This window comes from Miniopterus schreibersii (assembly GCF_964146895.1).
Source record: "Miniopterus schreibersii genome assembly, chromosome: 13".
NCBI classification, from domain to species: Eukaryota; Metazoa; Chordata; class Mammalia; order Chiroptera; family Miniopteridae; genus Miniopterus; species Miniopterus schreibersii.
Genome location: NC_138113.1, coordinates 31260465 through 31281330, shown reverse-complemented (window position 1 = coordinate 31281330; position 20866 = coordinate 31260465). Strand labels below are relative to the sequence as shown.

Sequence of the window (20866 nt, the reverse complement as noted above, 5' to 3'; positions counted from 1 at the left end):
CAAGAACTAAAAACAAAGACGGTTTGGGCTACAACAGGTAAATCAGGTTGACACCGGCTCCCTCTGTTCTCCAACTCCCAGCTTTTGTTCAAGTGTTGTCATGTTTCTGGCCCACGGACGTGACAGGGATGAGACGTGGAGAATGGAGGGAGTCATGGAGAAAGTGGCTCCTTAATCTTGAACCGAGATGACTGTGTAAAGCACCGAACCCGGTCTTCCCCACCAAGCACACCATCGATGTTATTCCTCCACAACCTTACTTTTCTGAACAATTTAAGCCGAGGGGACGTCTTCCCTAAAGTTCAGTGGTGTCACCATCTGAGGCGCATAGTAACAAGATCCACCTTCCTGTCTCCAAGGCTCCCAGCTTCAACCTCTCTGTAAGTGATTCTTAGGGGTGGTTTTGCCCTCCAGGGCACATATGCAGTGTCAGAAGGCATTTCTGATTGTCACAACTAGCGGGAGGAGTACTACTGGCATCTAGTGGATAGAGGCCAGGGATGCTGCTAAACATCTTACAGTGCACAGGGCAGCCCCCAACAGCAAAGAACTATCCAGCTCAAAATGTGAACGTTGCCAAGACTAAGAAACCCTGCCCTGTAGTGATAGGGATACCTGGATACTGCCACCAAAGAGTGATATAGCTCACTACTTCTGAATCCCTGACGCAGAGTTAGTTTTAAATCTCAAATGTAGAATCTCTCCTGCTTCACAACATGTATATTGCATAGGGCACGGTCACGCTCACTGTCACATCTTCTCAAGGAGTTGCAGGTGGTTCATTCAGAAGACTGGGAAGGGGCTAGGAGGGCGAAAAGGAGTTGGTTTTGTTGTTGTTTTAAGCCTTCCATGCCTATAACTTTTTAAGTTATTTGTATGCCACACACAGGCTGTTATATGTTCTTTAAAACCTGTTCCCTCTATTTCTTAGATGCACAGACTACATTTCCCAGCCTGCTTTGCTGTTAGGTGACCATGTGACTGAGTCCTAGTCAGTGGAATGTGAAAGGAAGTAATAGAAGCACTTCTAGGCCTGGCTCATAAAAATTTATCTCATGATTCTTTAGCCTCTCCCTTTCCCTAGCTCCTGGCCATATACAAAGGTTCTAGCAAAAAAAAAAAATCCAAGGTTGAAAGGGATTGTGGTTCCACCAGGTGAAGGAGCCCTCATCTCCAAAGGACTTAAATGAAGACAACATGCTAACCAGCAACACTTGCACTGGACTTTATGTGAATAAAAAATAAAAGCCACTGAGAGCTGGGAATTGTTACAGCATCTAGCATTACTTAGCCTAAATTAATACAATATGCATGTATTATTTTAACAATTATAATAGAAATATTAGTGATTCAATGTTAGTTTGTAAATGTTTGTGAAAAGCATGTTGCTGTAAAATTTCTGTTTTAGATTTTCTATAATGCCACTAAAATTTCTTTTTTTAATTTAAACTGACTCATATCACTATCTACCTTTACACACTTTAGTGACATCCTGTTGCACTTAGTGCAATATTTTTAAATTTTTATCATGATCCACATGGTCTTTCACAATTGCAAAAGGACATAGTGCTTGAGATAAAGTAACAGGGGCGTGTTGTTGAAAGGATGAGCTTTGCCTCCCACTATAGGTGTGAAAGGCTCAGATACTCCTTTCCACACTGCTAGCACCTAGAGTGTAGGCTCAGACAATCTAACATTCCTGTCCAAGATTTTAAATCTTAGGAAGTAAAACAAAGACACAGGAACGGCTGAGAAATTATTCAGGATGACAGCCTTGAGAATGGGGCTACAGTGACACCAATGTCCAGGACAGTAGAGGCAGGCATTACCTAGACTGTTCTTGTAGCAGAACCTTGTCTGTGCTGCCCTACTGCCTAGCATTCTTTAGATCTTGTTCATTTCTGAACTTAACCTTGATTATTAAGCTTCCTATTGATTCTGTGAGCAATTATAAATTTATTTCCTGCTTAAGTTAACCAATTTTAGAATTTATTGCTTGCAAGCAAAGCATTTCTGAGAGAGAAAATACCTGTACTCACCCCCACGAATATAAGCTCCATGAAGACAGAAACTGTGTCTGTTTTGTTCTACATTATATCTCCACCCTGCTACACAGTGTCTAGTGTAGAAGCTGATTAAATACTTTGTGAATGAATGAATAAAGATAGCAGAGTATCATGCAAAATTTACACATCAGTATCAGTGACCAAGGTGTGTAACATTCTTCCAATTCAAAGTCAAGATTTAATAAAGTAGGAGATCAGGAGTATAAGGAAGGTAGAGTTGAAGGGGAAGGAAACTGACACTTGTGTGATAGAAAGGTACTGGGAGTGAGACAGGGCTGTTGGAAAGTTGTATGGAAGATGGAAAGCAGACTTCAACTCAATTGCCTCCTACTGGACAGTGAGAGTAGTGCAATAGCCACAGTTTTCAGCTAACTGCTGGCAAGGGTTTTTCCTTCCCAAGTTCTCCAGCATGTGGCTACTTCTCAAAATATAAAAGCATGGTGTTGGAGAGTCAGAAAACAAAGGTTCCCATCCTGAAAAGTGATCCCACCTCTTTAACTCTCAGCATTCTGGCTCCAACTGTTTCCACTACCTGCAGATTGGTTTTGAGAATCCAACAAAATAATGTATTTTATGATGCTTTATAAATCAACAGGGCATTACATAAAATTATAGAAAGATCATTATGTGCCAGACAAAAATTTCAAAGTGTTAAGGGCGGAGTTAAATGTTGGTTCCTGAGTTCTACTAAGAAAGAATTCCAAGCCAAGAACTCTAACACAAAAAGTTTATTTAGAAAGTCACAGAGGTAGAAGAAGTGAGCCAGCTGGGCTGTGTGGACTCAAGAAACAAGTTACAGAGGCAAAAGAAGGGCCCTTGATGCTTAGGAGAAAGAAAGCAAAGATATGCACCTGAGGAAAAAGGCATGGGCATGAGATAGAGACAGACAGGAGGAGAGAGAGATATGGGTCCTTTGTCTTAAGGGTTTTTATCTGTTTTCCAAAGGCAAGGATTTTAGAGAAGGTCTTAGGAAAGGATCTCAATAGAATATTCATCAGCTTTCCAGGTGTATCCTTTCAGAGTTATGGTCTCTACTGATTGGTTGGCACTGGGCAAGGGGTCATTAGTCATTACATCTGGCCCTGATGTCAGCCAAGGCATCCCTGTGTCTGGGTTTGCTTCTTGTCTCAGCCTGGAGCTGAAACACAACTGAGGCCTAGATGTTATCTCTAGTTCAAATAAAACTGTGTCTGTGGTCAACAGACAAATGGTGGTCCATTAGTTGGGAGATAGCAGGTGAGCATCCACTACCCACCTGTGGCTGGCTGGGCAATCTGATGACAGATACACATGACATATGCAGAGACTTGTAACTCTCTGTGTGTCTCATGCAATGCCCACTGCAGCCCGGCCTTCTGAAGTTGTAGCTGGTGCCCACTGGCTGCAGATCATCTAGCTGAGAGTCAATCCCTCACACTCTGCTCTGCAGACGGAATGGGGGGGAGCAAGACAGGGAGAACCAAGTTGGATGCAAATAGCTAGAACTTGCCTCTTACCAGAGTCCCCACATATATCACCTTTAAGGAAGCAACTCTCTCCAAGAGATGGCCATCCTTAGCAAACCATCAATAAAGAAAAAAGGAGAGAGAGAAAAACCACAGAAAACTTCCCTTCCTGAAACGTGAGCTAAGTTTGGGGACCCACATCTAAAACTGCATCCCTGGACTAAGTTCACATCTAGCCAAACATGATGTCTCCATTCCAAAGTTTCGATCTGCTGGAGAAAGAAGTTTTACCGTCAGAAACTCAGATGCGCTGATTAAAAGTGACTGCCACAAACACACACTCCAACATCATCAAGAGCAAGTCAGAACCCACACCAGAGCTCACAGGAAACTCACGGAGGAGAGTCAGAGTCGCCACTGAAACAAAAGCCCTGGCTCTGAATGCCGGCTCAGCAGGCGGCTCTCGCCTGTTCAATGGGACGCGCTCTTTGATGTGTGTTTTTTAACCGCAACTTTCATGTGCCGGTGGAAGAAGCTAAGAGCAAGGTGGTAGCATTATGTGAAGACCAATGCTTTCAGATGCCCTTTGCCCTTCGACAGCACCAGGCAGACAAAGAAGAGCCACGTAGCCGGAGAAGCCTACCTGCCTTTGAAAGAATATCTGTGCTAGCAGAATCCACGCGGGCGAGGAGCACGCTCCTGGGTGACAGAAAAGAATCTGGTGGGGCCACGTAGAGAGACAGATTGGGCTTTAAGAGTCCACCCACAGCTTCACTCGGATTATAACCCAAATTAAAATTATTTGTGTCCAATTAGTTTAAAATAAAAATATCTCCTTGTGTGACATGTCTTTCGCACATTTATTTTCAGCAGCAGAAGAAGGGAGCAGCAGTAGACGGAGCAGGACCTGAAGACTTGGGGAAGCTATACAGGTGTGTCTTGTTTTACATGGTACATACATTCCTGGGAGAGCTGAGTGGAGGTGCAACAATATTTTTATGTATAAGCTGCATGCTATTCTAAAGGCATGTCACTGAAAACTCTAGTTTTTGACGGTTAAACAGAGTTTTTCATTCTTCTGGGTTTGCCTAACAAGGCTGATTGAACTTGAAGGGTGTGAGCCTGATGTTTGGGGTCTCACGGCAGCAAGTTCCCACAGGGGATTTTTTTAAAAGCTCTTTGGGATCAGCTTACCCAAAAAGGCTGCACGAGGAAGGAGCCAGAAATGAACCTAATATCGTTAGATTAGGACCAGGCAAGTAGAAAGTCTAAGCTGTTCCCTGGAACCACAGGCTATAGGGCATTTTCTAAAACAGGGATGGGGGCTGACTGTCCTCGGGAGCAGGGAGAGACGGAGGGGGCTGTGTTCACGGAGTGGATGGGATGTTATCTGGGGCCATGTTTCCACATAGCCCATGATCCACTAAAGCCCAGGGTTCAGAGGGTGGTGGTCAAATGTGGTCACCATACCTGGCACAAGGGAAGCAGAGACAGAGCAAGGAGCCTTTCACACCTTCAGGGAGCACCCAAGCTGGAAACCATCTGGTCAGAGCTTGGCTAGGCGGAGGGTCAACTAAGTAGGAAGAAAGTAAGATGTGGAAGAAGGAAAGGAAGCAGGATTCTTTAATATATCATGGTAAAGACTACAGGGACACAGGACTAAATGGATGAGTTTTTAAAGGATTGGTTGATTATAAAATCTTGAACAAATTCTAAGGTTTTATTATTACGTGTCTGCCCACATACCCTGCACTATATCCTACCCCTTGAAGCCTAATGAATGTGTTCAGAACAAATAAAAGGAAATGCTACATTTTACAGAAAGCAACAAACTGAGTCACCAAGAGGTAGCTCACTGAAAGTTGAAAAATATATTTTTAATATTTCTGCATTAAAAAAAGTCATTTCCATGAAGCCATTCTGATATTGGGGTTTTCAGGGACTTGACTGATGTTTGGAGCACACCTCCATTCCTGTGATGGTAACAGCCTTACGCTCTCTAAGCCCCGATAATAGCATCAATCTCACTATATTATAGTAGTTTTTATAGCTCTCACTTGTGCAGCACTAAAAGCTGGCTTTTCCCCACCTTCCAGGCCCCCACCTGGCCCTACAGGTGGAATGACTAGACGGTCCCCATTCTGTCATGCCCTCAAACCCAGACACCAGCTGCTTTTGCACCTGGAGTGCACTTCCTCTCCCTCCCAGCCTCTGAGCAACTCTGACTTCACTTCTGAAACAGCTCAGCCTTCACCTCTCCTAGAGGTGCTTCCTGACTCCCTCCTCGTAAAAGGCTCTCTCTCCTACTTGCTCAGCACTCAGGATTTACACTCACCTGGCGCCCATCAGGAGAAACTGCAACGACCTGCTCAATTATCCACCCCGATCAGCCTCTGAGCACTATGAGGGAAGGGAGTGGGCCTTTGTCTCTGACTCTATAGTCCCAGCACCTGTCACAGGGCCAGGCAGACGCTCACCATTGCCCCAAACATGCTGCCACAGCGGAGCCACCAGGTACTCCTCCACTCATCCTTCCGTTGCCAATCAGAGGCACTATCTGACCCATGCTTTATGGTCCAAGAGCGTGAGTCCAGCAGCACGGCAGCTTTTTCCATCTCCTTGGCACATGTTTTATAGGCTGTACTCTGAAGAAGATGGCGCTAAGCGTTATAGAAAACTAGCCAGGTACCACACAGATGAGACGTCTGCACAAGCTTTATTTTAAGGAAAGTTACACAAAGCTGGGGAGAGGGTTTCTGTGGCGGAGTAAGAACAACTTGGGAGAATTTCATTTTATGTTGAGTACATACATGTGCCATACTTGTTTAGAGTGTTAGTTTGGGTTCTCTGAGAAGCAGACGCCAAAACGGGATTAAATGTGCAGCAGATTTCGTAGGGGAAATGCCTGCGGGGGATGAAGGTCGGGCACAGCCTTCAGACAGTGGTGTGGGTCTGACCTTGAGAAGAAGGGGAAGAAAGAACAAAGGTTGTAGAAAGAGTTTCCACTGCAGCACAGTTTCAAGAAAGGTTCAGGCAGGGCAACCGGGAGTCTGTCTGGCTCTCTCTCCTTCCATCCCTCCCACCCCCCCATCTTACTCTCTCTTACCTTGAACCTGCATTTAGAATTTAGATTATGACCTCGGGAAGAGGGTGTTGTTGTTATGTCAGGAAGCACAGAACACCTTGTTTTAAAAGTCATCACAAAGGGAATAAATACCCCATTCTATCATAAGCCTCAATCTTGAGTCTTCACAAGAACTTAGAGTGGGTTGGCCGAGAGATAAGACCCACTAACGTTTGCTGAGTGATAACAGGTGCCGGGTTCTGTCCTATTATGGTCTTCACAGTAAGCCCATCAGGTAGCTACGGAATCGTCTCCTTCTAAAGATGAGGAAATTGAAGCCCGGATCATTTAAGGTGCTGTTCATCATCATGAAACTAGTAAGTGAAAGGAATTCAGAATTGGCCCATCTAGTAACTACTGCTTTTAATGGTAACCTAAGTAGCCTAGGCAGAGATGCTGTGTGTGGCGGAGGCAGCTGCGCCCCAAAATTTCTGTTCACCTTCCGTACCTTGGAGTTGTTTCTGGAAAATGGTTTTCTCCGCCCTCTTGCCCCCTGCATGGATTTATGACTGGTTTGTCAATAGAGGAAGAGACATGTGCCACATCTGGGCCATGGCCTTTAAGAAGAGGGTGCCTGTTCCCCAGGTGCCCTTCTCCTTCTATAGACTGGAATCCTTGGTGCCCTGTGACTTTGGAAACCACCTGGTATGGAAGGCAGAGTTCCTGTCCGCTGAGGTCCTCAAATGCCTCTGTGGAACAGCACCCCCTGCTGACTGGAAGCCAGCTTGGACTCTGGACCTTGTGTTTAATTCATAATCAGGGACTCTGTTTATGGACAGCAGTTATACTTCCCTGCCTAAGAAGACAAGGACATGTCTCCCTGCAGGGGCGTGAAGTAATTGGCTTAAAGTCACAGCGATCGTGATAGCAGAGGCAGGGATTAAATAGAGAACGACCTTCAGTGCGAGGAAGAGAAGGGAGGCTCAGAAGCCTGGCAGAGGCTGCTCAGTCAGACTGTGGTCTCAGTGCCACCACGTGGCTGCACCCAGAATCCGCAGTGTCCATGGATTCGGGTCAAGTGTTGATGAGGAAGATGGGCCCATCCACACTGAGGCAGGGCCCAGATACTACTGCAGGCTGCAAGGCCTTGGAAGCTGGGATAGAATGGGGAGGAATCACGAACGATTCTGTGGGCATGGCAGATTCTCAGGACCCACCTCGGTGGGAGAGTCTTTCCCACACAGAAGGGGGAGAAAAAAAGAGTCAGAGGAAAAGCCTGTGCCGACTGGGCCCTTCTAGTTGGCATGGGGGTGGGGGGCATGCCACAGTTCAGTGGGTAGATGGACATCCAGGGGCTCACCAGTGCACCGTATGGTCCCCAAACTCATTTCATACCCATGTGGAGAAGCTACCAGAAAAAAGTAGATATTCTTCTCTGTTCAATGACCATCCTCTGACTAAAGGGCACTAAAATGCTGAAAGCCCTTGCATTAGCTGAAGGTATCCAATGCCTGGTGGACAACAGATCTTAAAGACACTGGACACCCCTGTACATAAGTCTCCCTCAGACTTCTTTGTTCTTGCCCCATCCTCCATCCATGGCCTTAAAAGAAAGCTCTCCTTGAAATGTGCAGAATGATCATTAAGCGCTTGGAAATGAGTAGGCCTTTCTGTGCTAAAGGCTCAGGGGTCTAAACCTGTCCCTAGTGTGGCACGATTCCAATGCAGCACCTCCATGGAACCCCAGGGTAGGGTAAGTACAATAGAATATGTTTTTTCAGGGGACACAGGGTGCTAACTATCCAAAAGTACACTGCCTACTCAGGGCACATTGTGCATTCTAAAAACATATAAGTGCTCTTCTGCCTTCATGAAGAAGATAAAAGCAAGAAAGTGGATTAAATGGACAAACAACAGCCTACTTCAGATTTGGATATTACATTGTCTTCAGTGAAGTGTTTCTAATGTTCTCGAAGCTTGCAAATAATGAAAAGGGTATCCCCCCCATTGAAATCCAAGTAAATATGCTCTAATTGGTTTAGAGTGCCTTTAATACTAGTGTTCTCAGGCTTTAAAACTCTTTTTTCCAAGTTTCAATAACATGTTCTTGAAAGATATACTCTCTAAGTAATTCTTTGTCCTCACGAAGACACTCGAATCACTTTTCTAAACTGATGGTCTGGCAGCCTTCCAGAGCTGATTTAGAAGTTATGGCTCACACCCCATGTCTGAGTCTTCTAACCTTGGCACAGTCCTAAATCCCATGAATAGGGTTGGCAGTTGGAAAGGATGGCTATAAAAAGAGAGAAAGCTGCATGTATCTAGTTCTGTTTAGCAAATTTTGCTTTCATGAAAATCCTAGAGAGTCACGAAGACATTGCCAAGATACCTACAAGATCCCAGTAACCTGTTGGACCATCCCATATGCCATAGCACACTCAAAATAATTTAAATGCGTCGTGTTTTATGGTTTGCAAACACTTTCATATTTATTATCTCATTTGACGAATGTAATAATCCTGGGAAATATGCAGAGCAAATATTACTATCCTCATTTGAGAGAAAGATACTGAGGCACAAGGGAGTCCTATCCAAGGTTACCCACCCAATTAATGCCTGAGCTGAGACAGAAACTCGGGCTTCTGGCAGCGGGGTTGGTTCTCTTTCCACTGCACCATGCTGCCTCGTCAGAAGCTTTTGGCTCCAGTCCATCCGTTTCCAATCTGTTTCTGGTGATGGCTGGACTGTTCACAGCACTGGTCATACCAGGCCAAAGAGAAGAGATCCTGGTCACTGTGAGGAACACTGACTGCCTCTAAGAAGAACTCAAATAGGCTTTGGCAGAGATATCAGTAGAGGAAAAAGCCCCTTTATCCACAGCATCTTGAAACTCTAGCACAAGCACTCATCATTGTCATTAACGTGCAATTGCTCTCAAAGCTCTTTGGAGTTAGGGGTTTGCTTTGCCTACTGTGAGAAAGGCAGCCACCAAGCTAAATTGGGCCCTCAGGCATGCACCCAGCCTTCTCAGAAGCCAATACTGTTTAGATGGAGTCCTTCCATGCACATCTCCCAGGACGGTTTTAGACAGCCTATGAGTATACTTTATTTCCTTTAAAACAAGTAACCTAGAAAATGAAATAACACATATTAGATTAAGCTCTGTCCCATTTGGCTAATTCAGAAGTTAATGAAAGGTCTCTTTCGGTCATTGGTATTGGCAGAGAGACATTTAGTGAAATTCTCATGGGAACCTCACACAGGTACAGTAGCAGCTCTTACCCATACACTAAGAATGACACTTAAAGGCAGCTTTTTCTTCTCTATGAGGGAGCCATTCAGGTTTCTCTTGACAAAGGCCCTGTTTACCAAACTCCCCCCACAAAAAAAGAATGAGAGAGATTGGGGGTGGAAGGAGAGAAAGAGAACAAGAGAAGTAGTAAGAGGAAGAGAGGGAGATTTTTGAAAAGGGCAAGACAAAGGGTGGAAAGGGAAGATCACTGGCCAGATCGCTAACAAACACGATGGAGGTGCCCACTATGAACAAGGTTCATAGGAACTAACAATTAACTCCACCTCTTTGAATCACATGCAGTGCCTAGCACGTGGGCTGACTATATTAGAAATTTAATACAGAACACTGGTTTATTTGTTCCTTGAAGTGAATGCTAACTTTAAAAATAGTATAATAAAAAATTAAAGCTTGACTATATCATGACTTTAACCCCAGCTCCCTATATTCAAGCAAATATATCCAGAATCAAATCATTTCCTGAAAACACATTCTAATTGATTCTGTAATCTTCTACTCTGTCACAGAACTGATGAAGCTGTTCCGCCTGCCTGCCACTTTTCCAGAAGTGAGTCCCCATCTGATAAGGAATAAAAAATACAATGGCCTCTTCACCTCCTTCTCAAAGGCACACTGAGCCTGCACACCATGATGAGAAGATTGTTCATGTTATGAACTCTTGAATCTCTTTGCTTCATATTTTTGTACCTATATTTTTTAAGTGGAAGAAGTCTGTAGATTTTTTTATTGTTTATATTTCTCTCTGTTTTTTTGTTTATTTGTTTGTTTGTTTGTTTTTATCAGAGTGATGTTAGCATCACAAAGTTAGGTCGTTTTGAATATTTTTCTAAATTTAGGATCAATTTTAAATTAATTGGCCTTTGAAAGTCCAAGGATTTGTTCTGGAAATAATACTTTGAGTACTTTAATCACTTTCTAAAATTTTATTTAGTTAATTAGTTACTTAGTTTCAACCTTGGCAATCACTTTATTTCTTTCTAATTATTCTCAAACAATTTTGGTAATTTATATTTTTCCAAATATATATATTGTATATTTTTATATTATGGAAATATATAATATATTCACTGAGGTTTTCAAACTTATTGGTGCATAACTTTGCATAACTTTCATAATTTTAATTGTTCCTAAATTTATTCTAAAATTGATGCTCTCATTTCTAATTTTGTTTATAACCCACTTTATTAAAACTGACAAGGGTTTATCAATTAATAAAATCATTTTAAAAATAAATTAATGAATAATTTGTTATTATATAAATATCTAATACTATAAATGTAATTTATATGGTAAATATAAATATTATATCATTATATGAATAAAATAGTTTTTCCTAATACCTACAGATTGATTAATCACTTATTTTTAGGGGTCTGATTCTTTTATTACTGTTTTTATTACTTAATTCATCATGGTGTTAAAAGTGTAACTTCCAGAGTTTTACTTTTAATTCATTTGTAGCTATCCTTTATTTCTCTCATGGAAAAAACATATTTTAAGGCTATTGCTTCACCTTTCAGTATAGCTTTGGCTGACTCTCATGAGTTTTGAAATGTAGCATGTTCATATTTATTGCTTACTGAATCGTACATAATTTTATTTTTTATGTCCTTTGGGCCATAAATTAGGTTCAATTCTCTGAAAATAAAAAAAAAATAACATTTTTTAAACACTGTGTAATAGCAAGAAGAAAAAAATAAACATTTATTCTTAATAACATTAACTCCAACTAAGAGGAGGACCTTTTTTTACCATTATCTGTTACTTACTAGCATTTCATGTTTTAGTCAGGTAGTTTTCAGTTCCTTCTGTATGCACATTGACACAATGTCCCACTTTGAGTTCCTGGGAGTTTGGGACTAAGATCTAGATTACAGAAACTAAGACTTCAAAGAAAATTTTCAATGTCTAATGATTTTATTAAAACACCTCTTGAAAACAAGACAACCAAAAATGGAATAACAATTTTCCCATCCATATTCTTGTAATAAGGAAGGGCAAGGATTGTTTAAATAAAGGAATATAGAGAAGAACAGCAGAAAAAAGGGAAAAAAAAGGAAAAGTGAAATAAAGGTTTCCTTTACTCATGGGCAATTAGCCCAAAGAGCTTCAAAAATGGGTTGTTAAAAACTGTGAGTTCCTGTTTTTTCATTGTTGTTATTTTCTGCCTTCCTCCTTTCTTTCTTTCATTTCCTTTCTTTTTTCCTTTTTCTTCCACCCTCCCTTCAGTGAGGGGGAGGGCATCCTTGATTGGATTTTGGGTCTGATTTATGTAAAAGAATCAGTTGTGTCCACTCACCTCCTACTCACAATCTGCCACTATTCTCATCCTCCAAAATAGTTTCCATCATTCCTTACATGGAATGGAACCTCTTGTAATCTCTCCTTTTCTCAGCATAAATTCCATCTGAACAGCACAGTCACAATCAAACTAAGAAGCAGGTTACTTTCCTCCCACCTCAATACAAAACTGTCGTTCCAACTTACTGAAACATAACTTTGCACAACTCCCTTATAATCTTTATTGTCCCTGAATCTATTCTAAAATGCATGCTCCCATTTCTATGGGAATGGTGGTGTTTTTAAAGAGATTCCTTCCTTTAAAATATTTTTAGAGCTTGGAAGGAATATTAAACAGTAAGTGAGTAAAGGGAAATGGCTTAACTGCAATATGCCAGGGATTCACCAAAGTAGCAGTTGAAGAGTAGAACTCTGGTGAAAGCAGAGCAGAGGGCTGGGTGAAACGCAGGGAGCTGGTCATACAGCCACTTCAACCACAGAACTCTAGTACTGGCTGGAAACTCACAGGGAAGCCTTGCAGGAGAGTAACGAACCCCATTTTACAAACAGAGTCTGTGAGCATGACAGAGATAAAAATGACTTTCCCAGATGTCTGAGCTGTCTGGGATTTGTGTCCAGGTCTTCAGATCGCAAACTGCCCTATCACATCACAACTGCACCTGCTGCCTTTTAAGAATCTGCTCCACCAAAAAAGATGTATTTTCTGGTTCTTCATACAGTGAACATCTCTGTCTCTAGACCTTTGGTCTAACTGCTGCAGGCTCTGGAATATTTTCTCTCCACACTGTGCCATGAGTCTAAATTCCATGCATTCTTCAGGCAGGAGGCCCAGTTTCATCTCTGTCACGTCTTTCCATAGGACTTCAGACTCTTCCCCACTGTGATGCTGGCTTGGAAATGAACCACACATCTGACTTATGATTGGAAGGGGCTTGAGGGCAGGCCCTGCAGGGGTCCTGCAGAGTGTGGATACTGTGCATGGATGGAGTGGTATGCCAATAATCAGGATTTTGGTTACTGAAGAGCAACATGTGAGGAGAAAAGAGGACACTGAAAATAAGAGACACCAAGAAGTCACTGTCTACAATCTGTCAACTGAGACAGCCCATCAAGGGTGGAATGAATGCTAAGAAAACTGTTCAGGGGCAAATATTCCAAGACTCTCTCCTCAAGAATTCACTTCCAATAAGTCACCATATATAAAATTCCAGCAGGTACAGTTGTATCTTTATCCCACAGTATGTTGTCTATTGCCAACAAAAACTTCCCTAAATGATTATTTCCAAGTATTTAGTAGCTTCCCAATAACAAGTTGGATTTTGAGGATTTAACTTGAAAATTTTACTAGCATCTGAAACTTCCTTTCAGATGATTTTTTCATTGTACTCTGTTTTCCAATTTTATGTACATATTTAATCTTTTCATACTTACATAATCTTTTAGGGACTATATCATTTTTCCAATTTTCTCCCACGGGAAAATGAGTCTCCCTTGTACTTTTACACTATCCACAATACACATTAGCTATATGGGGCATGGAGTTAATGTTCTTTCTCTCTGAATACAAGATGGAAGCTTTCCCCAATTTTCTAAAAACTGTAATTGCTACATAGGCGTAAGCAAATATGACTAAAACTTACACGACACCCTCCAACCTGTCTCAACTATTATTCTACTGTTATATGCAACATATTTGTTTTGAGGAATTTCTTACTTTTTTCTAGTTTGTCTTGTTTTCCCATAACAGTGCCTAGTTAGTAGACAGGAAACCTAATTCCCTAGGAAGCATTATTATCTAAAATTTACAATCTGTATATGCCACGATGTTTAATTTTTTTCTAAATTTCCCCTCATCATCTTTGTCGATACCCATTTTTAAAAGTCATTATTGCCTTCCAGCTGTCCAAATTTTCTTCTCATTTTTCTCCTAAAAACTGACTTAAAGCAGGAGGTCAATATCTCAGCCATCATTAATTTCACGCCCCCCTCTTCTCATTTATTCGCTGGTCTTTTTTCTCTTGAGAATCCCTTTTTTCCTTGATAGGTTTATAAAAGGCCTCCTTACTTCACCTAACCTCCTTTACTAGCAATATCTCATTTCCCACTTTGGGGCTCCTTATCTTTTCTCTGCTAACTTTAAGTTGCTCTGTCTATTTTTATACAGTTCCTGCCTTCTCCACTCCCAGGGCAATTGCCCTGCCGTACAGGGATCCTGAGCAGCCCTTGGGGATGATAGACTGTTTTTCCACTAGAATTCCAGAGGCAGAGGGGCCCTGCAAGTCCTCTTGCTGTGACATGCGGCGCAGGCTTTTGCACTTTAATTACAATGTCTTGGGCTACTTCACACCTCTCTGCGATTATGAATGTTAATACTCCCATGGCATCATACATATTAGATTTCCTCCCAGTGTGTTTTTCAGCTAGGAATAGTACCTTGTAGTGTTGTTATCAATGATCACATTCCTCAGTAGGCAGTGGAGAGAATGGAAATGATTTACTCTATTAGGGTGAGGTCATTTGCATACTGCTCAGTGATTTGCATGCTGGCAGATCCTAGGACCGCGTTTCCGAGGCGTCCCCACATTTCTCCCTTTATAACAAGGTGTGGCTTATCTGGCTCACTATAAAACTGTCCTTTATCTTCCTCCCTCGTGCCATTCTCTCGCACTAGAAAATAATACACACTAGCACGAGCATGACACTGCACAGCAGTCTCTATCTTCTGAGTTAATGTTCTCTTTGGCATAATTCATCATCCCTTCTGATTCCTCAGGGCTGATGACAATGGTGACTCCCCTAATATCTGAATGAAGTCCTTCATAAATATTTTGCTGAGTGATTGATATCTCCTCGAGTTATTTTTCTCACACCTCTTCCCCTCCGCATATAACAGATGGGATTCCATCATCAGAAGCAGATGTTGTGGAAAAGGTATCCGGAGCCCAGAAGCCCTCGTTCCAGCCCCAGCTCTCCCATTAACTACCTCTGCGATCTCCACGAGTCACTTAACCTCTCTGAGCTCCATTTCCACGTCTGTAAATTGAAGATGAACATGTCTTCTTCAGAGGTGTACTGAGGCGATCAGAGAAGACATATACGAAAGAGCGTCCTAATATGAAGTAGTTTGGTAGCTGGATTTTTGATGCCACTTAGCTAAATGGTTAACTTTTCAAAATCAGGTGAAATATAAATTTTCTCATAAGCTTTTCACAATAAGAAACACACACACACACACGCCTAGGAAGGTCGGTTACATTTTGAGAAATTCCTAATGGTAAATTGTCAGACACAGAACAAAATGATGATTTTAACCCCTCCCATCTCTACCCCATCCCAGTCCCATTCTCCACCTTGATCTATATCAGGTAGCAGGGGCCGGGCAGGGAGAAGCAGGGCTCTGTTTGGTTTTTTACTGAGCCTCATTCATTGAAGAAAGGTGTCAGGGCTGCTGGTGGATCTGGAAAGCATTTTGGAAGTAAGGAGCAGACAAATGTAAATCTTTTAAACCCCCATGATAAGCAAACTCTCCTCAGTTCAACATATAAATATAAACACTAAATCAAATCAGATGCTTATACATTTTTTAATCCCATCATAAAACATTTTGTTTTGACAGCTTGGTAATGTAAAGTAAAAACACCGGCAGCCAAAAAGAATCAGCATCTTTGCCTGCCTACTACCTGAAAAAGTCTTCCCTGTGTATAAATAGCAAAGAAAGAAAGAAAGAAAAAAAGTATGTTTATGTAAAGGGAAACACTGATTTACTAGAACTGATTGCTTCATAGTCTAATTACTTTTCAACTGGCTGTTCCAAATTAAGATGTCATTGATGGCTTTTGGTGATATATTTCATTTTAAGCAAATTTATTCTATAATAGAGTACATCATAATGGAAAGCAGAGTTCCTACTCTTCCCTCCTCTTTGTAGCCTGATATCTTGACAAGTAAATTAAATTTAGCAGTTAAAATGCTTCCATTAGTAATTTTATTAAGTTAATTAAAGAATCTCTCTTTCTGAATTTTAACTACCTTCCTTTCAGAACAATGTTGATTTCTTTTCTTTCTTTTTTTTTCAATTTCATGTATTTAGGGACTGTGATATATTCTAGGACCAATCAACAACTCCATCGGTATTACATTTATGTGAACAAGAGGCTGCCAAGAAGAAAAAAGAAGAGCTCGAAAGCCTTTGAAAGAGATGGTTTCTTACGTATCACAGAAGAACTAGGGCTGTGACATCTTTAACAGAAGGAGGAAGAGGAGGAGTGGGAGGAGAAAGGAAAAAAGGGAAATCTACTTTGTAGCTATCGATGTTCTTAGGAAAAGGCAGAGCTACTAACTAGTGTTTCCATACAGGGAGGGGAGAGCATAAATAGTTCAAGTAGAGTTTATAGAAGGAAAGAGAACTCCAACTCTTTTTTCCTCACTCAGTAGGTGTACAAGTCGTGCTGAGCAAGACACTGAAGTTGGTGAAGCACAGGTTAAATGAAATCTTGGGCCCTCTCCAGGGGGTGGCATTTTAAAAGAACCCAAATATTTCTAAGAGATTTAGGGCAAAAAAGAATTCTCTCATTGACTATTGCCTGTTTCCTGTGCTTGGTGTTCCTAAACTCAGGAAGTATAGAGATTATTTTTAGATCTTGAAGGGAGCATAGAGAAAATTTTATTGTAGCCTCTCATTTTAAAGAAGAGGGAACTGAGGGCCAGGAATTAATAATCCCACCATCACCGATAATAATAATAATAGCAACTATAACAACAGCAGCTAATATATTTTTTTAAACATGTTTTTATTGATTTTAGAGAGATGGGAAGGGAGAGGGGTAGAAAGATAGAAACAATGATGAGAGAAACATCTATTGGCTGCCTCCTGCTGGGGATTGAGCCCACAACCCGGGTATGGGCCCTAACTGGGAATCAAACCGCTGACCTCCTGGTTCATGGATCGACGCTCAAACACTGAGCCACACCGGCCAGACAACAGTGGTTAATGTTTATTGAACTCATCACTGTGAAGCTTCACACACATTATCTCATTAAAAAGCCCATGAGGAAGATTCTTCTAAATGCTCCAACATTATAGAAATAGGAAACAAAGCATAACAAAGATTATGCAACTTGTACAAACTCTGTGTGACTCCACAGTCCCCTGTTCATAACTAGTGCCCATCATTACCTCAGATGAGCGATCTGGGATCGTGCAGCCAGTTAGGGCTTCCCCAAGGCACTAACCTTCTCAGATCTGCTCTTTTCAAACCAGACCCTATGAAAAGAACTGAATACCCAGTGCTTGAGCTGAGGCGCGGACACTGAGAAGAACTATGATTTAGTTTTTTGTTTGTTTGTTTTGCTTTATGTCTTTATTGATTTCAGAGAGAGGATAGGAGAGGGAGAGAGAGAAGCATCAATGATGAGAGTCATTGATCGGCTGCCTCCCGCACGCCCCCGACTGAGGATCGAGCCCGCAACCTGAGCATGTGCCCTGACCGGGGAATCGAACCCCGATCTCCTGGATCCTAGGTCGATGCTCAACCGCTGAGCCACACCAGCCAGGCACTATGATTTAGTTCAAAAGGAATCCCACTGCCAAGGTGCCCAGTGGAATATTTGCTTTCTGTGTGAAACCTTATCAAAGGTTGCAACCGTGAGTTCAGACCCAAAGTTACATTCCATTTAAGAGTTGGGGGTCACCCCCTTCACTCATTCACTGAAGAAATAAAGGGGTGCAAGAATCCGACACACAGCAGCTCCTATTAGCACCCCCAACCCTTCCTTTCTCATGCCAGCCCTGCTCGAACAGCCCGCTCTGGGAGCTCCCGGGCTCACCGTTCAAGCTCCATCGCCCTCAAAGTCACCCCACCTGCTGCGGGCGCTCACGCTGCGCCATGCTGCACCCTCACTCCTCAGGCACAGTTGGCACCTTCGCAGCCCAGGGGCCGGGCCGTGCCCGCCTCTGCCCTTTTCCTGGGGACCGGGTGCGTCCCGTCACTGTGTTCCAAGCTCCCACCTTCCTCGCGAGGCCAGGTCACCACGGCATTTCTGCCTTCTATCTTTTCCTTAGTCTTTGATTCTGAGTCACAAGAGCCCCAGAAACAAATCTGGCAACTCACAGATGCTTCCTGTCAGGACAGAATGGATGGAGCCACTAAACTATTTAATAGGCCAGGAAAGAAAAAAGATAAAGAACACTCCATTCATCCATAAATACATACACATTTGCCCCACCTTTTTCACACCAGGAAAAGCTAAAATTGCAGGTGCCTACCCTAGATGGTCTTTGTATATTCTAGCGAGCCCACCCCATTTTCTCCCTCCCCCAGCATCAAGATAAACAGGGTATACGAGTTTTATTGTATCTTTGCCCCTGATACGATGATCCCTTGTTATCCTGTATATAGGTTTACGAGATGCGGTTGCCACAATTTCTGAAGCACAATAATTTGCAAAATGTTCACACAAGTGTTTATTGTGAAAGTCATTTCCTTCACTAAGCCCAGGCCTCCCCCAAAATGATGTCTTTAGAAAGTACCTAGCATTTCTCAACATTCCCATAATGAATAGCTAGACAGACAGACCCAGGATCATCCAGTATGTTTTGCTAATTAAAAATGATCTTCCCTGCCCTGGCCCTCAACTGAGAAAGACACTGCCTTTAGCTTAGAAGCATATTTTCTATATACCTGACCACACAGCAAACGTGTTTTCATTAGAAATTTACCTCTTACTTCCTCGGTTTCCCGCCCTTCACATTGCATGTACTCTTTGGTGAAGACCTTGTTCATTTATTTTGAGAATCTTGTTGTTTTTTTTATGTGGAGTTCAAGTCCAGTAGTGAAATCTGTTTCATATTTGTGATCGGTTTTCAGCTCTGGAAGATGCCCAAACTGGTAAGTCCCTGTAAGTGAAAAAGAAAAAAACAGAATCTACTTCTGCAGCCTGAGCGTATAGAAGATGAGGGAAGATAATTAAAAAGGGACGAATCTGCAAAATCAAACACTGTGTCCTCTCTCCCAACCCCAGAAATTCTGCCCCAGCTTCGGACCTGGAGAGTGATCTAGTAACTGAACAGCACCACAGAGGAGCCAAAGGGATCATGAAATTATGCGGTAAAAATCCCTATTCCTTGTCACATGAAAGGAAGAACGTGCGGTTTTTAAATAAAACACCAGAGAAAGATGTAACCAGTTTGAAGCAGTAGATGCAGCCGGCCACAGTTGTGAAAGATTCGATAAGCTTCTTCTTACTTGTCCTTCACCCTGGAGGCTTCTGAAGAGGCCTGAATATCTGGCTTAAAGTGAGTGATGCTACTTGAAATGAAAAGCAAGGAGATTGCAAATCACTCTTCTGCACAGGCCTGGAATACGCGATGGCATGGCTGATGGACAGATTCAGGTATTTAAGTGAGTGTGATTTCCAAGCAACAGTCTCTAAACCCTACATTGTCGTTGACCTCCCTCCTGCGATTGGATGTGTTTGTGAAGGCGCACAGTGGAATAAATGCATCGGGAAGAACGCTGAAGTCATTTTCTCACCCCACGGCAGTGTTACTGCAAAATGAAGCCACACTGTCCCAGTCAGCGATAGAGTCAGCTTTGCATCCTTCCCCTGCTAAATGGTCTTAGCCCATTCTAGCAGAGGACCTTCCTATTTCAGGAATCCAGCTAGGAGATTGGCTGGAGTAAACCAAACGAAGTAGGTAATCCAGTGCGTGTGCTCAGGTAAGGGTAAGAACCAAGAAAGAACTTGAAGAAATAGTACAAGGCTATACTTTTGTGTTTTTTTCCATTTCTTCCTCTCTTTCTTTTATTCTTAAAGGCAAACATATCAAGAAGGTGAAAATTATCCCAAAATAATTTTTTTTTCTCTGTTACTTGGCCTGAAAGCAAAAGCAAAGCACCCAATCAGCAGCCTTTTAAATCAAACACAATTAACTGTATATTGAAATATATGGTCTGCAATTGTATGTTCAATTAAGTAGCTAACAGCAATTTGTAAAGGTTGGAAACCTTGCCTGCACACGGAAGCTACAGAGGTCTGAAGCTACAGAGGTCTGCTTAGGTTTCCTGCTTCTTCTTAGTGACAGAAGAGGCCCAGATAGTTGCCTCCTCAAAATTGAAAGGCAGAAATTTCTGTTGTCTAGTAGCACTCCTCAAAAGCTTTATTGTAAATTAAATCAAATATTTGCATTGGACCTTTTCTTGAAGCTTGTCAGAGAGAAAAACAAAATACAACTAAAAAAGGAAAGACTATCATGATCACTAGAGAATTAATATTTAAATAGAGACAATGATTATCTGTGTTATAGTCACAATATACTGAAAAATGTTTGGAAGGATTTTCAGAGAGCTACAGAGAAAGCTTGGCTGGCTGTTCTTGGAGGACCCGTTGACTGTTTGCTGGATGGAGACAGTTCACCAAGAAAGCAGATTTTGACCCTTCGAGAACTTGAATGTGATGATGAGTTTATGACAGTTCTAAAAGCCAACATACGGTCGGTGGCCAGATTGTGGTTCTGGACCGAGAGCCTTCCATTTGGAATGCAGACAAGCATTTGAATTATGGGTCTAATGAAAGTGTCAATAGCAATCCTGTTACTGGAGGAGCTGTAAAACCCTGCTTAATGAACTAGGCAGGGACACAAAAACACAATGGTCTAAAATACACTGTAAGAGAAAAT

At 42.1% G+C, this 20866-nt stretch overlaps 1 long non-coding RNA gene across 6 annotated transcripts in view; it reads right to left on the bottom strand.

Moving 5' to 3' along the window:
• The window catches only part of LOC308566451, a 527240-nt gene that overhangs the window by 149384 nt on the left and 356990 nt on the right, over positions 1-20866 (bottom strand). For all 6 annotated transcript variants that reach the window (XR_014000156.1, XR_014000157.1, XR_014000158.1 and 3 more), the window contains exon 3: positions 18908-19084. This is a non-coding gene — a long non-coding RNA (uncharacterized lncRNA). The remainder of the gene's footprint in view (positions 1-18907; positions 19085-20866) is intronic.